Source organism: Aegilops tauschii, chromosome 5, assembly GCF_002575655.3.
Source record: "Aegilops tauschii subsp. strangulata cultivar AL8/78 chromosome 5, Aet v6.0, whole genome shotgun sequence".
NCBI lineage: Eukaryota > Viridiplantae > Streptophyta > Magnoliopsida > Poales > Poaceae > Aegilops > Aegilops tauschii.
In genome coordinates, this window is record NC_053039.3 from 16,652,031 (window position 1) to 16,676,667 (window position 24,637).

Here is a 24,637-nt window from a genome sequence, read left to right on the forward strand (position 1 = left end):
TGCTATGCTTGTGTTCTTGCCATTTTTATCTTCATAAACATGCCATCTTGCTTTAGGTGTGCTTGGTTTGTCATGCATTGCTCTGTAGTGAGTGCATCAAGCTCACCAACATGTCTACATATTATCGTTTCTACCATGCTCTGTTTTCTGCTAAGTCTGAAACCTGATAACGAAACTTGCTATGTTTACATGCTTGCCATCATATCTTCTGGTCCTTTTTGGCTTATGGTCAGTAAGGGACTTTTGTTATATGCTTTGATGAAATTCATGCCGTGCCTTGTTTTGCCATGTTAATTTCCTGTAGCATGTTGATTTCGTGCTCTGAACATTGCTACCTGATGCTGTTTTCTGTCATGTCCAGTAATTTCGCTAAGTCTGTGAACCTGTTATTATTTGCAATCTTGCCATGTCCTTTTGAGCATGTTCTAGTGATTTATGGAGATATCTCAGTGTTCATGTTTTGTTGTGCTTTACCTTTACATCATGCCCATGTCAGTTGTTTTCATGTTAAGGTGCTGTAGAATACTGTTTTGGTGCTTGCAAGTTGCCTAGTTGCTGTCTTGGACAGATTGTTGCTATGTCTTGTTTGGAGTGTATGTGTTGCACCGTGCTCCGTTTTGAGCATGCTCTATATGAAACTTGCTTAGTTTTGCATTTAGACTCATATTATCATGTTGCATCCTTTTTTTGAGGTGTTTGCTTGATGTTTGTATGCATTCTGCATCAATGCCATGTTTATCTTGTTTTGCTCATATCTTCTAGGCCGTAGCTCCGAATCTAATGAACTTTATATGTAACTTGACTAGAATTTCGTGTAGATCATCATGGTGCATCTTAACTTGCTGTTTAACAACTTGAACATAAGGTGTATTCAGTTCTGGACCAATTTCGAAATTTGCATATGAGGACTTAACGGATTTGTTATATGTTGTTTCCGGCCTCATTTAAACTTGCGTTGATCTGTTGCTCTTGTATGCATCATCTCTTGTCATGAGTAGCTTCATATAGCTTTGTCATGCATCATTCTTGGTTGAGCATCATTCCTTGTTCATGTGTGGTGTGTTTACCTTGTTGGTGCTTCTTCTCGATAGTTCCCGTGTCGTTGCGATCGTGAGGATTCGTTCGTCTTCGTGGCTTCATCTTCTTCATGGAATCGTTCTTCCTCCTAGCGGGATTTCAGGCAAGATGACCGTTACCTTGGATCTCATTACTATCATTGCTATGCTAGTTGCTTCGTTCTATCGCTTTGCTGCACTACCTATTCACTTGCTCTTCAAGCCTCCCAAATTGCCATGAACCTCTAACCTTTGTCACCCTTCCTAGCGAACCGTTGTTTGGCTATGTTACCGCTTTGCTCAGCCCCTCTTATAGCGTTGCTAGTTGCAGGTGAAGATGAAGATTGCTCCATGTTGGATTATGTTTATGTTGGGATATCACAATATCTCTTATATTATTAATGCATCTATATACTTCGTAAAGGGTGGAAGGCTCAGCCTTATGCCTGGTGTTTTGTTCCACTCTTGCCGCCCTAGTTTCCGTCATACCGGTGTTATGTTCCCAGATTTTGCGTTCCTTACACGGTTGGGTTATTTATGGGACCCCCTTGACAGTTCGCCTTGAATAAAACTCTTCCAGCAAGGCCCAACCTTGGTTTTACATTTGCCTCACCTAGCCTTTTTCCCTTGGGAGTCGCGCTCTCGAGGGTCATCTTTATTTACCCCCCCGGGCCAGTGCTCCTTCGAGTGTTGGTCCAACCTGTCAGTCGCCGGTGGCCACCAGGGGCAACTCTGGGCTGGCCTACCGGAAGCTTGGACAATCCGGTGTGCCCTGAGAACGAGATATGTGCAGCTCCTATCGGGATTTGTCGGCACATTCGGGCGGCTTTGCTGGTCTTGTTTTACCATTGTCGAAATGTCTTGTAAACCGGGATTCCGAGACTGATCGGGTCTTTCCGGGAGAAGGTTTAACCTTCGTTGACCGTGAGAGCTTATGATGGGCTAAGTTGGGACACCCCTGCAGGGTATTATCTTTCGAAAGCCGTGCCCGCGGTTATGTGGCTGATGGGAGTTTGTTAATATCCGGTTGTAGAGAACTTGTCACTTGACCCCATTTAAAATACATCAACTGCGTGTGTAGCCATGATGGTCTCTTCTCGGCGGAGTCCGGGAAGTGAACACGGTCTGAGTTATGAATGACGTAAGTAGGTGTTCAGGATCACTTCTTGGTCATTGCTAGATGACGACCGTTCCGTTGCTTCTCTCCTCGCTCTCATTTGCGCAAGTTAGCCACCATATATGCTTATTGCCGCTGCAGCTCCACCTCATTACACCATCCTTTCCTACAAGCTTAAATAGTCTTGATCTCGCGAGTGTGAGATTGCTGAGTCCTCGTGGCTCACAGATTACTACAACGCCAGTTGCAGGTACAGGTTTTGCGATGATCATGACGCGAGAGCGATTTCTTGTTTTGGAGTTCTTTGTCTGCTTCTTCTTCAATCGGGGGATAGGTTCCGGGTCGGCAGCCTGGGCTAGCAGGGTGGATGTCGTTTGAGTTTCTGTTTATGTTTCATCCGTAGTCGGATGTTGAGCTTATGTATGATGTATTGATGTATTCTTGCGGCATTTGTATGCCTTGTTTGTATCCCCAAATATTATGTAATGTTGATGTAATGATATCCACCTTGCAAAAGCGTCTTCAAGATGCGCTTCTATCCTTGGTGGGACCGTCGAGTTCCATTAGGATAGGGTCGCATCTTGGGCGTGACACTCCTCCTCCGCCTCCTCCTCCGGCGAGTGATCAGGGCACTCAGCCTCCTTCTCCGGCGCGTGGCGGCACTCCGCCTCCTTCTCCGCCTGCGCCGGCGTGCCAGAGCAGCCAGCCTCCTCCTTCTCCGCCTCGTCAGCAAGGGCGGAAGAGACCCGCCACCACTCCGGCAGCTCCGGCGCGTCGTAGTCCTTCTCCTCCGCCTCGTAAGCAAGGAAAGAAGACAGCCGCAGCCGGTCCGTCTGCTCTGCCGGCGTCTAGTAGTACAGCTGCCAGAGGCGGGAGGAAATACAGATTCGGTCCTTCTCTGAAGACTCCAGAGAAGTTACCATACAAGAGGACCCCGGAGGAGAACGCGATGATCGTGCGATCCGAAGTGACAAACTTCTTTGAAGGGGTGAAAGCAAAGAAACATCCACCTCCGGAGGAGAAGGTAGATCCGGTGAAAGCGAAGCGCACTCTGGCTGTCCTGACAAAATCACCAAAGTCTCCCCCGAAAGGCAACTATGAGCGCATTATTGCAAAGACATTTGTCGAAGCAGAGCGGTCGGGAAGTACTGTCAGTGATCAAAATTTAAAAGAATGACGAGCTGGGAAAAAAATTGCCCAGCTCGGCGAACAAGCGAACCAATCGTGCCCCCCGCTCAAGGTGTCTAGCGACATCGTCGCTAATGATCCGAGGATTGTGCCAGTTATAGCAATCTTGGAGATTACCTACCTGACGATGTACATTATGAAATCATGGAGGTGGACAAACACCATTACGGGAAGCCTCTCGTCAAAGATGAAAGATCTCTAACAACGATGATGCAAAGATTACATGGTTGGTACATGAATGCAGAGAGTGTGATGGGATGAATACTTTGACGCTGAGAGTTAAACCGAAGCATGACCTCATTGGAATTGAACTGCTGAATGTTCCATTTGAGGAGTTCTTCCAGTTTTTCAATCAAAAGGCCCTCGATAAATCAGCGATCACTTGCTACTGTCTGTAAGTAGTACTACTTCTGTCATTAAGTCTCTCTATATAGCTCAGCTCTTTCATTGCATGTATTTATAATTATCCTCACTATATTATGCAGATTGAAGATCGCCGAATTGAAGAAAAGACAAATCGGTGATATTGGGTTCATTAACACAAATCTCATAGATGCATATACGGTTGAAAAACTGTCAAAGAAGCCGAGGCCAACTTGCTACGATCGTTGGTATTAAATCAAAACAAAGATATAATACTCTTTCCTTACAACTTCAAGTGAGGGTTACTGTCTTGTGCATATTTGGTTACCCTTATTAGTCCAGGTTATGGTAATGTAATTGATGACTTATGCATGCATGCGCAACAGTAGTTACCGTCTTAGACTCGATATGAAAAGATCCCCAGGACTATGCGGACATGACTCAAATGCTCGAGAAGTAAGTTAAATCGATCATTATCCACCATATCAGCAACTTTGTTCATTTCCTGATATCAAGTAATTGTTTTCTTTGTCTGGCAGGGTTTGGACAAAATTCACCACAAAAGCTCCGGGACTGCCGAAGAAGCTGCAATTTAGACACCCGAAAGTAAGTACTATAGTAGCATGTTCCGCACATCTCCTAGTGATTCAAGCGCTAGTTTCATCAATACCATTTAGCTTGCTTGCTTATGAGTTAGATTGACCTGTATTTCTTGTAAAGTGGTTGTGGCAGGAACAAGGGAATGATATCTGTGGATACTATGTTTGCGAGTCTATCCGCCACACGACCTGTGAGCGGGGCTACTCTGACGAACAATATGAAGTGCGTAAGCAATAATATTCACAATTTTATTTTATTACCATCATTTGTGTCGAGTTTCATTTATTCATATATATATGTATTGACCCCCTTCTTCAAATTAGATGTTTCGGATGCGGGATGAATTCCTAGCACCAGATCGTATGCGAGCAATTCAAGAGGAATTGGCGGCATTCTTCCTTGACCACGTGATCGCTGAAAACGGAGAATACTATGTGGACCCTGTGTTCTTACAATTTAATTAGGAGATTATATTGTAAGAGATAATTATTGTATATATGTAGCCGGTAGTGTCAGATAGATATACGAGAACTTGTTGTTCGACCAATCTCTCGGAGAAGGAGAGGTGGTCGATATCACTTCTCTCTGTATGCATATGTTCATGACGATCTTCTGTTTCCTTCATTTGCTTACTAGCTAGCGTGTCTAGTCCTCTCCATACGTATATAGTACGTAGCGTCGACCAAGAACGGAGATAAGAGAGGACACTTCTCACTATTAATTAGCTAGCTAACACAATATATGAAACACCTAAATTAACCTCCCAACCCCCCCCCCTTTCAAAAAAAACAAAAACCCCAGCCCCTGAAATGCTGACGTGTGGATGCCTATTGGTCCCGGTTGGTGACACCAACCGGGACAAAAGGCCCTGCCTATTGGTCCCGGTTGGTGTCACTAACCGGGACCAAAGGTCCCCCTGCCTGGGCTGGCAGCAGCGGCCACGTGGAGGACCTTCTGTCCCGGTTCGTGTAAGAACCGGGACTAAAGGGTTAGGGCTCTAGTAACGACCCTTTAGTCCCGGTTCAAAAACCAGGACAAAAGGCCCTTACCAACCGGGGTAAAAGCCCCTTTTTCTACTAGTGTGAAGAACTCTATGAAGGGCAAATTCTGGAATATCCTTAGTTATACGTTTCATTTCTTCATAACCCAAGAGCAAACTAAGTTCATTATGATGTGCAAGGGAAATCAAGTCATCACAATTTTTGGACACAATACAATCATGAACCAATTTGCATTGGGTACTGAAATGATCATGTTCATTGCAAAGTTCACAAGTACGACTAAGAAAATTTAAATTTTCAGTGCAAGCATCTAGCCTTTCTTGCAACCATTTAGTTTCTAAATGCTTATGCCTCTTGCAATATCTATCTTCCCTATTTGGTGTGTACTTGCAAACCCAATGCACTCCACAAAAATTGACATACTTATAAGAGATATTTTCATCATGACTAGTGCAATCATCATTAGTACTATGGATATTCAAGGAGTTCATACTAACAACATTGCAATCATGCTCATCATTCAAAGATTTAGTGCCAAACATTTTAATGCATTCTTCTTCTAACACTTTGGCACAATTTTCATTTCCATCATTCTCACGAAAGATATTAAAAAGATCAAGCGTATGAGACAAACTCAATTCCATTTTTTGTAGTTTTCTTTTATAAACTAAACTAGTGATAAAACAAGAAACAAAAAGATTCGATTGCAAGATAAAGATATACCTTCAAGCACTCACCTCCCCGGCAACGGCACCAGAAACTGCTTGATGTCTACTACTCAACCTTCTTCTTGTAGACGTTGTTGGGCCTCCAAGTGCAGAGGTTTGTAGGACAGTAGCAAGTTTCCCTCAAGTGGATAATCTAAGGTTTATCAATCCGTGGGAGGCGTAGGATGAAGATGGTCTCTCTCAAGCAACCCTGCAACCAAATAACAAAGAGTCTCTTGTGTCCCCAACACACCCAATACAATGGTGAATTGTATAGGTGCACTAGTTCGGTGAAGAGATGGTGATACAAGTGCAATATGGATGGTAGATATAGGTTTTTGTAATCTGAAAATATAAAAACAGCAAGGTAACAAGTGGTAAAAGTGAGCGTAAACGGTATTGCAATGCTAGGAAACAAGGCCTAGGGTTCATACTTTCACTAGTGCAAGTTCTCTCAACAATAATAACATAATTGGATCATATAAATATCCCTCGACATGAAACAAAGAGTCACTCCAAAGTCACTAATAGCGGAGAACGAACGAAGAGATTTTGGTAGGGTACGAAACCACCTCAAAGTTATTCTTTCCAATCAATCCATTGGGCTATTCCTATAAGTGTCACAAACAGCCCTAGAGTTCGTACTAGAATAACACCTTAAGATACAAATCAACCAAAACCCTAATGTCGCCTAGATACTCCAATCTCACCTCAAGTATCCGTGGGTATGGTTATATGATATGCATCACACAATCTCAGATTCATCTATTCAACCAACACATAGAACCTCAAAGAGTGCCCCAAAGTTTCTATCGGAGAATCACGACGAAAACGTGTGCCAACCCCTATGCATAGGTTCATGGGCGGAACCCGCAAGTTGATCACCAAAACATACATCAAGTGAATCACGTGATATCCCATTGTCACCATAGATACGCACGGCAAGACATACATCAAGTGTTCTCAAATCATTAAAGACTCAATCTGATAAGATTACTTCAAAGGGAAAACTCAATCCATTACAGAGAGTAGAGGGGGAGAAGCAACATAAGATCCAACTATAATAGCAAAGCTCGCGATACATCAATATCGTGCCAAATCAAGAACATGAGAGAGAGAGAGCAAACAAGATAGCTACTGGTACATACCCTCAGCCCCGAGGGTGAACTACTCCCTCCTCGTCATGGAGAGCGCCGGGATGATGAAGATGGCCACCGGTGAGGGTTCCCCCCTTTGGCAGGGTGCCGGAACAGGGTCCCGATTGGGTTTTGGTGGCTATAGAGGCTTGCGGCGGCGGAACTCCCGATCTATTCTGTTCCCCGAACGTTTTAGGGTATATGGATATATATAGGCGGAAGAAATACGTCAGGGGAGCCACGAGGGGCCCACGAGGGTGGAGGGCCCGCCCAGGGGGGTGGGCGCGCCCCCTGCCTCGTGCCTCCCTCATTTCTTTCCTGACGTGGACTCCAAGTCTTCCGGGTTGCTTTTTTCCAAAAATAACTTCTCCAGAAGATTTCATTCTGTTTCGACTCCGTGTGATATTCCTTTTCTTCGAAACACTGAAACAAGGAAAAAACAGGAACTGGCACTGGGCTCTGGGTCAATAGGTTAGGCCCAAAAATAATATAAAAGTGTTTAATAAAGCCCATAAACATCCAAAACAGATAATATAATAGCATGGAACAATCAAAAATTATAGATACGTTGGGGACGTATCAGATATCTTGAGGGATATGATGCGAAAAGCATCTGCCTCGGGGGAACAGCGTACCTTGATGGGTACAGTGGTTGAGAAGATTCTGCCCACGAAGAGGGGATTGAATGAAGCCTTCATGAGCCTGCTAAGAGGCTTTGAGGTTTGTAATGTAATGTTTTTAACAATATTTTATTTGGAAAGATGCACCTGTGTATAGGTAATAGCCCCTGAGACTCGGGTTGGCTCCCCATGGGAGGCGAACGGAGGATCAAGAAGAAATACTCAAGGACTAATCTCATTAACTGAAACACAGGCTGCTTCCCCCCTGGCTACATCCCAGACTACAGATATAGCCGAGTTGCAGCGGAAGCTTGATGTGACAGGGGATGACATTGCGTTAATAAATATGCGCCTGGACGAGTCGCAAGGTATGTATTTGGGGCAGTCCCTTCACATACATTTTCGTGATATAAGCATGACACTGAAGGTTATATACCGGAATATGCATGACTGCAGATGGTGCTGCCGCCATTGAAATTCTTCGGGCGGAGCTGGCCCGGGCCAAGGAGCAGGCCCGATTAAGTAATGCGGCTGCCGAAAAGGCATCGGCTGAGTAAAAAGCCGAACAAGCTGCTCGGCGCCAAGACGAGGAGAAGATATCCACGATGGCGCTCGAATTAAAAAATGCTGCTAGCCGTTGTGAACTTCTTGAGAAGGAAAATGAAGCCAAAATGAACTTGACAGGGCCTAACAAGAGGCGAGAGAAGCGCGGTCTGAATCCAGAGCAGCCCGTGAAGAGATCCGGCAAGCTGGGGAGATTGCGGCCGGTAAGCCCTTTTTGCTACAAGCTAAGTTCGGTGATCCGAACTATGCTCAGCTTAACCAAGTATGGACTTCTCCGGACGAGTTTTTAAACTTGCCGAAGAGTTCTTCTGATGCGGCGTAGTTTTATCAAGCGCGAGAGGGGTATGCAACGGAGAAGCTTTTCTGGCCACAGTTTGGTGCGTCAAAGCGCCCTCTGTTGCTGAATGAACAGATGTCTCAATGGGCCGAGCTTCATAGGATATCTAGCGCTGCCATGAAGAACGCCATAATCCGGCTGTGGTCGACTGAGCCTGTTCTGAATAGCTACTTCGGCTTGGTGCAGCGGCTCGTTGATGTGGTGCCGCGTATCGACACAGTGAAGCGGTCGTCATGCATTGAGGGTGCACGGATGGCCTTTGCCCGTGTCAAGACATTCTGGGGGAAGATGAAGGCCATCGATGTTGCGGCGAAGAGTCCACCCAAGGGCAAGGACCGTCACACACCGGAGCTTTATTTTGAAGACGTCCTAGAGGCTGCCCGCTTGATGGAGGGTCAGTGCTCAAAGGACATAATATTCGAGTGAGGTGTATGAGAATTGTAAAAGATAATTTTATAGTTAATCTATTTTTATGTTTAGCTCGAAATGTTATGTTCCTCCTGTGCGGCCGTTTTAATATAAACTAAAAGTTTTCCAGTCGCCGGCTTCAGCCCCCTCGTAGGAAGTACGGGGGTGTTCGGGAAAGCATTTAATCACTCTTGATCCAACGTCTTGGTCCATGAAGGAGGTGATAATGCAGCGAACTAGGCAATCAGACTATAGGGCGTTAACACTTTCACTTAGCCATAGGAGTTTTATAGGGGGGACTACAATATAGCCCTTGGTATGTGTACGGCTTATTCCAATATGGTGCGTTACATATATGACCTGGAAAAAAAAGGTCCTTCGTTTGATACGGAGGGAATCGCGACAGATTCCGATAAGTCATCGAGTGGTTGACCAGCTCTCGCAGCATCATGACAGTCGGTTTTCGGCTTTCTCTACTGAGGTGCTTGACCAGATGAACCGGAAGCACAATCGCAGTAGTTCTCCCTTTACTACCCTAGCCGATAGAGCGGAACGTAAGGTAGCAAGCACAGGAGCCGGGCAACCCAACCATTGACCCAAGACATGATTCGGAGCTGATGCATATAAGGCCAAACTCGCGGCGCCGAAGTACGCTGTAAAGCTGTTCGGACTTTGTTGGCAACTCATTTGTTCCCATACCGAGCCCCTGGCAGGTTATGCCGAGGTATATCTGTGAAACAACCATAGGAGCCGTATTCATTGGCGAAAAAGCACGAATGATTAATTCGGATAATGTTTACTGGGACCTGAGCGATATGCCAATGATTACTTTATATATATATATATATATATATATATATATATAAAGACCACAACCCCGGCTATTTGACATGCCCGGGGTCGAAGGCGGAGGAAAAAGGCATATTACATGCTCGAAATAAAGAGTGTGGTCTACAAAAAGTTATTTTGGACCTCCTGTCGCACGTCTGCGCCGCCTGTCCTCGGCGAGGGGGAATCTTGGACGGAAGTAGCCCCTTAGGTGAGTGTACGGATCCGAACTTCGATAGAGTCAGTTTTAGATGTTTGTCCTTTGCGTCAACTGTTTTTAAGAGATAATAAAGAAAGAAAAAAGAAAGTAGATAAAAAAATGTTACGGGAATGCTTGCAGGCTTGTCCGTATTGTGCTTCCGCCTATGCCCATGGTATCTTGAGTGTGTAGTGATGTATGCGCGGTACAAATATTGCGTGTATATGAGGTGGGCGGCGGAAGCCAAACTGCTATTTCCACTCCGGCATTGGTCGATCCTTGGGGGAAATTGCTCCTGCCCTCCGGTATTTGGTTGGTGAACCTCTCCGTCGTCCCTATCGCCTGGCGGCCTCCTCCCCTTGTGTTCGGCGTTGAGCTTGCCGACCTGCTTGAAGACCCAATAGCTTCTATTGGTATGATTAGCTAGTTTATTGGGGTGGCCGTGAATCTGGCAGGGTCGGTCCAATATCCTGTCTAGGTTGGATGGTCCGTCTCGGTTCGCCTTGAATGGCTTTTTTCGTTGACCGGGTTTGGGATTGCTAAATCCGGTGTTGACCATTGTGTCGCGTGATCTCTCATTATCATTGCGACTGTTGTGTTTGCTTCGTCGTGCCTTGCCATTGCCGTCTCGGATTTCGGAAGTGCCCGAGTCACCGGCGATGTTGCTTCTACGAGCGAGCCAGTTGTCTTCTCCCGTGCAAAAGCGGGTCATTAGAGCGGTAAGGGCTGTCATGGATTTAGATCCTTCTTGACCGAGGTGGCGTGCCAACCATTCATCCCGGACGCTGTGTTTGAAGACCGCAAGGGCTTCCGCGTCCGGACAGTCGATGTTTTGGTTCTTTTTAACTAAGAACCTAGTCCAGAGCTTCCTGGCTGACTCTCCAGGCTGTTCGACAATGTGACTTAAGTCATCGGCATCCGGTGGCCGGACATATGTTCCCTGGAAGTTGTCGCGGAAGGCGTCTTTCAAATATTCCCAGCTGCCAATAGAATTTTCCGGCAGACTGTTTAACCAGTACCGAGCTGGTCCTTTGAGTTTTAGTGGTAGGTATTTGATGGCATGAAGGTCATCTCCGCGGGCCATGTGGATATGGAGGAGGAAGTCCTCGATCCATACCGCAGGATCCGTTGTTCCGTCGTATGATTCGATATTCATGGGTTTGAACCCGTCTGAGAATTCATGCTCCATTACTTAGTCTGTGAAGCAAAGGGGGTGTGCGGCGCCTCTATGCTGGGCCACACTACGGCGTACCTCCGATGGAGTCCATTTGCGGTTTTCCGCCCGGGCGTGGCTAGGTTTGTCACGTTAGAATAGGTGGCCATCTCGTGTGACGAGGCGCGTCCTCGCGATCCGTAGATCGATCTTGCGTGTCCTGCTCTACTGTCCGAGTCCTGTCGAGGGTCGTATGTACGACCCCGAGCTGTTCTATTCTTTCCTTTACAGCGAGGTGGGGCGGTCTGGTGTTTGGCTTGAGTTGCCGCTTTATCCGGACCAAGTTGTGGTCGGCCTGCTGCATTGTGCGATGATGGTACGGGCTCTAGCGCCTCATCATCGAACATAGGTAGCCACCTACGCTTCAGGTTTTGGCTGGGCCACTAGGGCCGTATTCTTCGGTGGACAGGACTTCGGTCCATCTATCATTGAGCAGATCTTGGTCTTCTTGAAGCTGCAGCTGCTTATTTTTCAGGCTTCTTGCAGTGGCTATTAGCCGGCGTTTGAAGCGCTCCTGCTCGAGAGGTTCCTCGGGCATGATGAAATCCTCGTTGCCGACGCTTTCCTCTTCCTCGGAGAGCGGAAGATACTTACTATCCTCCGAGTCTTCATGTATGGCCTGTTCATCCTGTTCGGCGATTGCTCCAACAGGGTCTTCATTGTCTTCGGCATCGTCCGGAGTATTGTTTTCTCCGGTGCCGGTGTTGTTGTGTTTTGTATGATGTGACTTAGAGCGGCGCCGCTGACGCCGGCGACTGGGCTTTGTCTCAGGAGGTTTGTCTTCAACTGGATCCTCTTTGTCATCGTTGTTAGTTTCTTTAGGCGTATCCACCATGTATACGTCATAGGAAGAAGTGGTCGTCCATCGCCCAATGAATGGCGGGTTTTGGCCCTGCTCCTCGTCGGCATCGTCGTCCGTACTAACGACATCTTCAGAGCCGTAATCAAGCATGTTGGTTAAGTCCTCGACAGTGGCTATGGAGTGGGTGGCGGGTGGGAAGCAAAATTCCCCATCATCAGCCCCTAGTTCGAACCGTACATAGTTCGGCTGTGAGTCCCCCGCCAATGACAAGTTCTTTAATGAGTTCAGCACATCGTCCAAGGGCGAGTGCAGGAAGATGTCTGCGGCACTGAACTCGAAGATCGATAAACGATCAAGTTCGGTATCCGCGGACTCACATGGTTCGGAATTTATACCCGGAAAAGAGTCCGGAGTTCCGGTGAAACGAGTATTGCATGAGGTTAAGTCCTTGTGCGGCTCCAACGCCGAAGAATCTGTGGCCTCCATGGTGGGGTTGAACCTCCAATCCTTGGATGCCGCAGTGTGCTCTCGATCTAAGGCCGGAATTGTCATAGGAGCTATCTCCTGGATGCGGTCTGACGACAGATTTAGGTCATGTTCATCAAGGTGACCGGGAGCGGTCGCCGCGGTCTCGAATTCGGCGAAGATCAAATCTCCACTGACGTCCGCGACGTAATTCAAGCTCCCAAATCTGACCTGATGGCCAGGGTGTAGGGGAACGCAGCAGAAAACAAAAAATTTCCGACCTACGCACTAGCCCAGGACCACTATGGAGACTGCATACATGGTTTGATCTTTTTCGTTACCGACTCGTAGTGCAGCGGGAAGTAGAGTCGATGACGATCGGCGGTGCAGATCCCCGCAGCTAGGATTTACAACCTCCCAACCGCGAGGATGTATACCCTCATCTGCTCCTCAGACAGCCCTCCAGGAGGCGGTCGAACAGCCCCCCGGACGGTGTCGCGGACAGCCCTTCGGGAGGACCTTCGAAACTCGAACGGTCACTCGGACAGCCCTTCGGGAGGACCTTCGAAACTCGGACGGTCACACGGACAGCCCTTCGGGAGGCACTCACGAACTAAGACCGAAACTACGATCTCTCTACAGAGTTGCACACATACGGTGTCATCTATCCGGCAGGGCTTCGCCGTCCAGAACTAGTTCCTGCCGGAACCCAGACAGCCTTACGGCTCTACGAAACTCTTTTCGTGGGAGGGAGAGAAGAAGCCAGATAATGCATGGCATGTGTATGAGAGCAAGGGATGAGTGTGGAGGGCTTCCCCTCCACCTCTATTTATAGGAAATCCCAAGGGGGTAGGGTAGTTTCACAAAAAACCCAAAATGCACATGAATGAAGTCCTTCCACAAGGACCTAGGAGTGAAACCAAGGAACAAGAGGGTCCCCAAGGGGGGATACCCCATGTGGCCGGCCACACCCTCATGAGGGGCCCAAAAAATGGCTCCTATCCATCCATGTCATCCCCAAGATCTTTTGGAGCAAAGCCCCAAAAGGTGGCTTTCCATAAAGTAACCATAAAGCTGATTTTCACTATTCACGACGACATTTTTCAGCGTCTAATCGAACTGAAAATATTTATGTGGGCTAAGAACATTTCCAGTACCCACTAAAATGATTTTCAACGCGTTCCGAAACAATTCCGGTTTTAGTGATTTTCATCTGCGAAACGCATCTGAAGTGGCTCCGGCAGCTCCGGAACATTTCCGGTTTTTATCTCAGAAAATTCCAAAAAGCTTCCAGAATGATTCTGGCATCCTCCAAGAATTATCAGGCATGTGCCGAAACCAATTTGACTTAATGGTGTATCCCGAAACAACTTTTCGGTATCATCGAAACTTATCCGATGACCTCTCTCTGCGGTACGATTCCACTGTCCGAAACTTTTCGGTGTCCGAAACTTTTCCGGTGATTTTCTCTCAGACTCCCTGTCTAGTATTCAGCAGATAGATGACCCTTAAGCGTGTGACCCTATAGGTTCGGTGAAGTATAGACATGACCCGGAACCCCTTCCGATCAATGATCAACATCGGAGCCGTGGACACCCATATTGACCCCCTATACCCACACGAATAAATATTCGAGTGAACCTCCAGTTGCCGTGTGCTATTCCTGTTGCTTCGCGATATGTTACAAATACCCGAGGTGAGACATGTTGGCATTCCCGTGGATCAACAACTTGTCCACTATGCTAGTTACCTCGTTACCGGTATTGTTCTCTTTTCTCGTTATCGTGTTCCAGCATCCCCGTGATCAAATCACAAAGTGTCTGGCCAGACGATGATGGATACCGTAACACCGAGAGGGCCCAGAGATATCTCTCCATCGTCGGAGGAGCAAATCCCAATCTTGAGCTATCAAGTTACTTGACACACTTTTCCATGTACCCGTAAGCCGCCGTAATAGCCACCCATTTACGGATGACGTTTAACAAACCCCAAAGTTCATGAAGCAAGCATGAAGAAACTCGATACTCTCATGGTCTAAGGAATCATGCAAACATTAACCATCTCTGTGTTATGTACCAATAAACTTGTGACGAATGAATCTCATAGCATAACATCATGCCGGGTCGATTCAACACAAATGTTCTCTTAACATTATGCCCTCAAGGTTGCTGACATAGACATGCCCATGATCAGGAAAACATAACCATCATGCAACACTTGAGCTAGTCTTAGAGGCCAGACTAGGAATACATTTTACCGTTTATTATTCCACACGTGCATATGAGTCTTCCTCCGAGCCTCGTGGTTATTGCAGACTCGAGAACCATAGCAGTTATAGCATGGAACATAAACATAATTATGAACTCGGAGATAAATAATATCATTTATTATTGCCTCTAGGGCATATCTCCTACAGACTCCCACTTGCACTAGAGTCAATAATCTAGTTAATGCTAATGCACTTTACACCTGTGGCACACCGGTGTAAATATGCTTCGCTTGTGGTATAGCCTGATGTCCAACGGATCTGACGACTTCAGTTCCGTGTGTATCTTTGCATGTCCTCGCGTTTTCACGTTTTCACAAAAATTCATATTTTGTGTGGACTTGGCTTTGTATGTATGTGAATCACAGGTCGAACCTGGATTCCTCAGACTGAGTTATGGAGCAACTACCTGCAGTAGTGTCCCATTGTCAAAAGCCATCTTGGAACTATACTAAGTTCATGAATGAACTATATGATTCAACATCTTCTTTGTCGCTTCTAAAGCGTCAACATACTTAGCCCTTGTTATAGAATTCGCCACAGTAGCTAGTTTGAACAAGTTCCAACTAACTGTGCCACCACATTGTGTGTTACACAAAACCCTTAACTTAAATCGAAAATCGCACGGTGAAAAGATGAAGACTATCGATGTAACATTTTACAACGAACTCTTCATGATCTCCGCTTGCAAGAAAACATATCATCAGTACTTACTCTAGTACTCAATGACATCTTTCACTGTTGTCCCACGATCAGTACTTTGATCACTTTAGTATCCCTACTCGCAACACCTTGGGAGTATCCGACATATCTGGTTGTTTTACATACCATGGAATACATGATTAATCCAACCACAAAAGTGTGTGGAATCTGCATCATGTATTTTACTCATCAGTGTTTTGGGACACCGAGTCTTGCAAAAACTCCTTCCATGTGACTTTGGCAAGAATCACTCCTTGGCGTTTTAAATGCTAAAAGGTTTTAGCATCTTGTCAATATGTATTCATTGCTTAGCCCCATTAGGTAAATCTATCTCCATAGATCATCATGCCTAATATTGAGGCTATTTAGCCTAAGCACTTCATCGAAAAACTATTTTCAAATGAAGTCCTAATTCGTGTCAAGAAATTTATTTCCAATTACCAATGTGCCAAGCACATAAGGTTTTTAGAAATATTATTACGCGCCCACTTACTTTCTTGAATTACAAGCATCTTCGTTACCCATTGATGAAGTCAAAACCCCTTTGACCATTTCATCAAAACACGAAGATTCCAACTCCATTTTGCTCTCTTCTGTCCATTGCTGGAACTCTGAAGTTTGCATACCTACTAGCATCCTCTGGATCGACAAGTTACTTTGGACTGTATCATATACAAGTCCTAGCTTTCATTTCCATCAGATGGAAATCCTTTTATCATCCATGTTTCATATCTCATGATTGAAATATGTATTAATTGCTAGTTCAACCTGAACCGACTTTAAGCATCGCTACGATGAAAACAACCTCATCGTAGTCAACTCTTGAACTTGTTATTTCAACAAGTCGAGCTTTATGGATAAAACATTTTTATCCATATCAGTTTTAAGTTCCATAAATATTCGTTAGACTCTAAGTCTTCCGAAAGGTGTATCAAGGTTTTAATCTTGAATCACTTATATGGAAACTAACTTGGGTTGTATTGGCATTTAGCCAATTCCGGAGTCAGGGCCCATCAACGCTTCCTTGTGTATCGTAGGTATAATGTTGTCTAACAACAATATCTCGTTTGCGCACCTGAGAGGTTTGCACGAGCCTTGCCTACGTGGTTCAGCTGCAAGTTCGACCGAAGTTCATACATTTTATTGTAGAGACTTCCGTATCAGTCGCAGTAGGAAACTCTGGAATTACTTCCAAGGTCTCTTTCCTTTGATCTGATGACTTAGATACTGTTTATCTCGTCGAGTTGCACTATTCTCCCACTCACCTTTTTGAAAGAACCATTCTCTTTAAAAGCACACCGTTTCGCGGCAAAACTATTTGCCTCGGTATAGTGAGGGAGGAATACCCAACATTTTGGTATAACCTACAAAGTAGCACTTGTCTGATTTGGAATAGGTTTGTAACCTTTTACACAAGCCCCATATTCCAAATGTTAAGAAAAGATATAACATGGTTGGGCGTACCATACCATGGCTTCATTTCAACAGACCCGATGTAACTCTTTTCAGTGTAAAAGCCGCAGTCTCTAAAGCATCACTTTACAAGGGATAATGGCAAATTTATTTATGTCATCTTTGACCTTACCATGTCATAAATGGTTTGATTACATCTCCACGGACTTTCCACTTGCAGTGGTGTTCTGGGAGGTGCAAGTTATGAAACCCCTTTCACAACTCATCAGACATTCGCTAAACATGTAACTCAAATATTCCTTTGTGCAATCAAATTGCAGAAACATAATTTTCTTGTTACAATAACTTCTACTTCATTTTTGAGAACCTTTCGAATGATTTCAAAAGATCCAGACTTACGTCTCATCAAGTAAATATCCATATATCTACTTGACTCATTTCTGAAGATAAATAAATCCACCACTAACAACACTTATCGGACTACACACATCAAATGTATGATCACTAATAAGTTTGTTGTTCGTTCCTTATGGCCTGTGAACGGTATTTTAGTCACTTCACTTTTCGGAGGAAAGTTGCAAGTGTCAGATGATTCAAAATCAAAAAGAGTTCAAAATCCATCATAATGGAATTTTCCATGCGGGTTTCTCCAATGTGACCAAATGTAGTGCCACACTTGTGTGGTATTCTTTTAGTCTTGCGACATTTAGCGTCAGTGTTATGGATGTATCATATTACCCTCAATATTCATAACATACGTCCCATCGATGATGGAAGTATGGCCCTTATGTTATTCATAATACTTAACAACAATTGTTGTTTTTATGAACAACTCTTTTGCAACAAACATTGTGCAATGGGCTAGAGTGTATGAAACTCTAAAATGAATTATGAAAAGTAAACCCAGAGGTATTGTATTATTATCAATATTCATAACATACATCTCATTCATAATGAAAGTATGGCCCTTGTGTTATTCATAACATCGAACATAAAAAGTTCTCTTATGAACAACCTTCTTGCAAGATGCCTTATGCAATGGGATAGAGTTTGTAAAACTCTAAATGAATTATGAAAATAAATACAGACGGCAATACACCGATGGAAGGTATAGTAACATTTACTATGTTCCATGTGTATACCTTAACCTCATTTCTAGCTAGTCTTTCATGCCATAGTAGTTCTTACATCGAGTTGCAACAGAATGCAATCGAGCGGGCATTTTTGTGATGAACTCACGATACCCAAGAATTAGTGATTAACATGTTTAACCATAATTCGCAAGAACTATATCTTTGACCAGCCTTCTATACATCAAAAACTTGTATGACATTCATACATGAGCTAGATATTCCAGTCTTCTTTCCTTTTGCCTTTATACTTCTAGTAGTTTAACTTTTAGTATTTCTCCTACTCTCAGAAGAAGCACCCAACTTAAGAGTGGCATTAGCCCCGGACTTCCTAGGCGTGTAAGTCATACTAACACCCTTTGGACACTTCCTTTCTCTTTAAGTTGTTGTTTTATTCACCTTTCATTATATGACAGGCGTTCTTCTGGATCCCTTTCCCAACAGTCAAATGCATAGTAAAAACTTTTACTAATACTTGCAAACAAACATTGCTTTGTTTGTATCTGAAAATAATTTTCAGTTCCATGAATATCATATAACTATCCCAACTTTCGAAGTTTGGGTTTCATGGAAGCAAACATATTGCACTTGACTGAAACGGAATTATAGCTTTTGGATCAAAGGACGAGAGTCACATGATCCATAGCTTTAGCGGGAGGATACGGAAAGCATGCGATAGGACAAAGTCCTTCTCGGCACTTTTGAGGACAATCCTCATATTACGTTACCAATCGTAAAGTTTTAACCAGATATTTAACAATTATTCAATTTTAATAGGGAAGGTGGAAACGCGAACCATTATTCTACAACTATTTTGCAAGAAACACTTAGACAGTGTTCATAATTAATTGCACTGAGAATTAAACATGTTAATTCAACAGTGCGCTCCCACTCAAATCAATATCTCTCACAATTAATTTTGAGTGATACAAGATCCAGACTTCAATTCATCGCCATAGAATCATCATCTCATAACGGGAATTTTAATCGGTAGGCCAACTTGCCGATCACATCTCTATGTGACTCTTGCTCATCTTTCGATGCATGTGTTCCGAGCTCAGGACGATCCTGCCATGAACGTCAAGACAACCAAGTGATCTTGCTGCGAGGTCTGACCTCACCCGCCTCACACTTCTCTAGTCGTTCGTACCCATGCATCCATGGCGCACCCCGAAAAGATAGGTGCCGTGACGGTGCTACACTTGGGAGAACACTAACTACTTGATATTTTAAGTGAGAGATCACCCTAATAAAAGCGACTACCGCGCAATCAAGAAGGGTGCATCATAAGGGATAAACATCTCAGGCAATTCATAATAGCATGATATGGTATAGCCCTTTCTGACGGAGAAGTATTTCATTTCTTCGTCTTCGGCATTCGCGTCGGTGTTCACCTTCGCGAAGATTGCCACCACCTTGTTGATGCACCAGATAATATTGCTATCTCTATAGCTAACAAAATAATGCATTACAACAAGGTTGACACGCAGGTCATTAAAGTGCAATCATATGGCTCCAGCCATCATGCTGAATCATGACACGCAGGTCATGTTAATCAAATTACATCATATAGTCATCTCATACATAATCGAATTAGTATGAGCACTGCTATACCACATCACATGCACATCCTGCAAAACCAAGTTAGACGCCTCTAATAGGTTTATGCAAAATTTTATTTTACGTGGCTTCTAAGGTTTTGACTTAAACCGCAGCTACCAACGTTTTATCATCAAGTATGATTATTCAAGTTGCTACATTAACATCTCGGGGTGTATGAAACACGAGATAATTAAATCTCGAGCCCCATACTAAACTTCGTCATACGCATGACCCCCATGCAGATAATATCTGCAATGCCCTTTCATCTGCGAATTTCATCTTTCTTTTGACTACGGCAGAACCCAAAGAACTGATAGCACTTCCATGATCAATCAGGATCACGGATTGCCAGAACTTTGTCAAATTCCACCATGCTGTCTCGAGATTGAGCAAACGCAAATTCTAGGGAAGCAACAAGAACCTCGGGTAACAGATTTCATCTGTCACCCGCATAAATAATTTTCAGCAATAGATCTCATCTACTACCTAATTATATTATGCAATACGCATACATCTCCATGTATTCTAGATCGAAACCTGCATCTACGCATAGCACGGCTCTTGATGCCACTGTAGGGGAACGCAGCAGAAAACAAAAATTTTCCGACCTACGCACCAGCCCAGGACCACTATGGAGACTGCATACATGGTTTGATCTTTTTCGTTACCGACTCGTAGTGCAGCGGGAAGTAGAGTCGATGACGATCGGCGGTGCAGATCCCCGCAGCTAGGATTTACAACCTCCCAACCGCGAGGATGTATACCCTCATCTGCTCCTCAGACAGCCCTCCAGGAGGCGGTCGAACAGCCCCCCGGACGGTGTCGCGGACAGCCCTTCGAAACTCGAACGGTCACTCGGACAGCCCTTCGGGAGGACCTTCGAAACTCGGACGGTCACACGGACAGCCCTTCGGGAGGCACTCACGAACTAAGACCGAAACTACGATCTCTCTACAGAGTTGCACACATACGGTGTCATCTATCCGGCAGGGCTTCGCCGTCCAGAACTAGTTCCTGCCGGAACCCAGACAGCCTTACGGCTCTACGAAACTCTTTTCGTGGGAGGGAGAGAAGAAGCCAGATAATGCATGGCATGTGTATGAGAGCAAGGGATGAGTGTGGAGGGCTGCCCCTCCACCTCTATTTATAGGAAATCCCAAGGGGGTAGGGTAGTTTCACAAAAAACCCAAAATGCACATGAATGAAGTCCTTCCACAAGGACCTAGGAGTGAAACCAAGGAACAAGAGGGTCCCCAAGGGGGATACCCCATGTGGCCGGCCACACCCTCATGAGGGGCCCAAAAAATGGCTCCTATCCATCCATGTCATCCCCAAGATCTTTTGGAGCAAAGCCCCAAAAGGTGGCTTTCCATAAAGTAACCATAAAGCTGATTTTCACTATTCACGACGACATTTTTTCAGCGTCTGATCGAACTGAAAATATTTATGTGGGCTAAGAACATTTCCAGTACCCACTAAAATGATTTTCAACGCGTTCCGAAACAATTCCGGTTTTAGTGATTTTCATCTGCGAAACGCATCTGAAGTGGCTCCGGCAGCTCCAAAACATTTCCGGTTTTTATCTCAGAAAATTCCAAAAAGCTTCCAGAATGATTCTGGCATCCTCCAAGAATTATCAGGCATGTGCCGAAACCAATTTGACTTAATGGTGTATCCCGAAACAACTTTTCGGTATCATCGAAACTTATCCGATGACCTCTCTCTGCGGTACGATTCCGCTGTCCGAAACTTTTCGGTGTCCGAAACTTTTTCGGTGATTTTCTCTCAGACTCCCTGTCTAGTATTCAGCAGATAGATGACCCTTAAGTGTGTGACCCTATAGGTTCGGTGAAGTATAGACATGACCCGGAACCCCTTCCGATCAATGATCAACATCGGAGCCGTGGACACCCATATTGACCCCTATACCCACACGAATAAATATTCGAGTGAACCTCCAGTTGCCGTGTGCTATTCCTGTTGCTTCGCGATATGTTACAAATACCCGAGGTGAGACATGTTGGCATTCCCGTGGATCAACAACTTGTCCACTATGCTAGTTACCTCGTTACCGGTATTGTTCTCTTTTCTCGTTATCGTGTTCCGGCATCCCCGTGATCAAATCACAAAGTGTCTGGCCAGACGATGATGGATACCATAACACCGAGAGGGCCCAGAGATATCTCTCCATCGTCGGAGGAGCAAATCCCAATCTTGAGCTATCAAGTTACTTGACACACTTTTCCATGAACCCGTAAGCCGCCGTAATAACCACCCATTTACGGATGACGTTTAACAAACCCCAAAGTTCATGAAGCAAGCATGAAGAAACTCGATACTCTCATGGTCTAAGGAATCATGCAAACGTTAACCATCTCTGTGTTATGTACCAATAAACTTGTGACGAATGAATCTCATAGCATAACATCATGCCGGGTCGATTCAACACAAATGTTCTCTTAGCATTATGCCCTCAAGGTTGCTGACATAGACATGCCCATGATCAGGAAAACATAACCATCATGCAACACTTGAGCTAGTCTTAGAGGCCTGACTAGGAATACATTTTACCGTTTATTATTCCACACGTGCATATGAGTCTTCCTCCGAGCCTCGTGGTTATTGCAGACTCGAGAACCATAGCAGTTATAGCATGGAACATAAACATAATTATGAACTCGGAGATAAATAATATCATTTATTGTTGCCTCTAGGGCATATCTCCTACACAGGGGCGTAGCTGTCGATCTGCTCCAGGTGGCCGAGCGAGTTGGCCCGCAGTGCGAAGCCGCCGAACACGATGATCTGTTCGGGGAGGAAGGTTTCCCCTTGGACAGCATTGTTGTTGACGATTGAAGAGGCCATCAAACCTTTTTGGGACGGCACAGTGGAACTCTCAATGAAAGCACCAATGTCGGTGTCAAAACCGGCGGATCTCGCGTAGGGGGTCCCGAACTGTGCGTCTAAGGTCGATGGTAACAGGAGACAGGGGTCACGATGTTTACCCAGGTTCGGGCCCTCTCTATGTAGGTAATACCCTACTTCCTGCTTGATTGATCTTGATGAATATGAGTATTACAAGAGTTGATCTACCATGAGATCGTAATGGCTAAACCCTAGAAGTCTAGCCTGTATGACTAAGGTAATGAGTATATGTCCTTTTCGGACTAAGTCCTCCAGTTTATTATATAGACACCGGGAGGATCTAAGGTTACACAAAGTCGGTTACAAAGGAAAAGAATCTACATATTTGGTCATCAAGCTTGCCTTCCACGCCAAGGAGAGTCCCATCCGGACACGGGTGCAGTCTTCGGTCTTCGTATCATCACAGCCCATCAGTCCGGCCCATGGCTAACAGGCCGGACACCCGAGGACCCCTTAGTCCAGGACTCCCTCAGCTGGGCCATGCACTGACGCACGGGATGGGCAGGTTGACCGGAGACCACCGCTGGGTGCGCCCCGAGCACATCGTGCCAGCCGCGGAACGGCGGTGAGGAGCGCCGCTAGCGTCGGCCGCCAGAGTGACCATCAGCGCGACGTCCACGCGAACGCCCATCACGCGCAGGGAAGTCGTGCCTCTGGGGCCAGGAGGGAGGGAGAGGAGGCGAGTGCGGTGGTTGACCGCCCGTCCCATCCAGAGAGCGCGGAAGGGGCGGCGGTGGCACAACCTGAAGACGGTAGTCCTCAGAACGGGCGTCGTGAATGGACACCGGGAAGCGGATGATGCTGACGGCGAAGTTGGACACCCGGTCGGGGTCAGCATCGGCAACGAGAGCTCCAGGCTCAGGCAGGAGGAGCTTGGAGGCCCGCGGGATGGCGTCGGGGTTCGCCATCCAATCGCTGAGGCGGAAGACGGACATGTCACGTCCATCACGTGTCTCGGGCGCCAGGTACTCGATTAGGCAGAACGGGGACAACAGGGTGTCCGCCGACGAGCGGTGCCGACCATGCTCGGGGATGCCCACAATCTCCAGCTCCACGCGAAGGACGCACCGGCTCGCCGCTGGCGAGGCTGCTCCAAGGGTGAAGCAAGAGGCGAAATTTGGGCGAGTGGACGGGGGTGGCCGCCACCCTGGCACGCACGTTGGCGTCGGCGAAGCGGATGAGGAACCCCTCGGGGTGGCGATGATGAACCGAGAGGGCAGAGGTTGGCAGGTTGAACTGGCGCAAGAGGAGCTCTATGACTTCCTCACAGGAGACCCCAGGGCGGGGTGATACGTCTCCGTCGTATCTATAATTTTTGGTTGTTCCATGCCAATATTATTCAACTTTCATATACTTTTGGCAACTTTTTATATTATTTTTGGGACTAACATATTGACCCAGTGCCCAGTGCCACTTCCTGTTTGTTGCATGTTTTATGTTTCGCAGAAACCCCATATCAAACGGAGTCCAAATAGGATAAAAACGGACGGAGAATTATTTTGGAATATTTGTGATTTTTGGGAAGTAAAATCAACGTGAGACGTGCCCGAGGTGGCCATCAGGGTGGGGCCCATGCCCACTCCAGGCAGGCGCGCCCCTGACCCTCGTGGGCCACCCGTAAGGCGGTTGATGCCCTTCTTCGGCTGCAAGAAAGCTAATTTTTGGAAAAATATCTTGGCGAAGGTTTAAATCCCATCGGAGTTACGGATCTCCATATATACACAAAACGGTGAAAGGGCAGCAGACGAGAACGCAGAAATAGAGAGAGACAGAGAGATAGATCCAATCTCGGAGGGGCTCTCGCCCCTCCCACGCCATGGAGGCCAAGGACCAGAGGGCAAACCCTTCTCCCATCTAGGGAGGAGGTCAAGGAAGAAGAAGACGAAGGGTCCCCCTCTCCCCTTCTCTTCCGGTGGCACCAGAACGCTGCCGTGGCCATCATCATCACCGCAATCTTCACCAACAACTTCACCGCCATCATCACCAACTCTTCCCC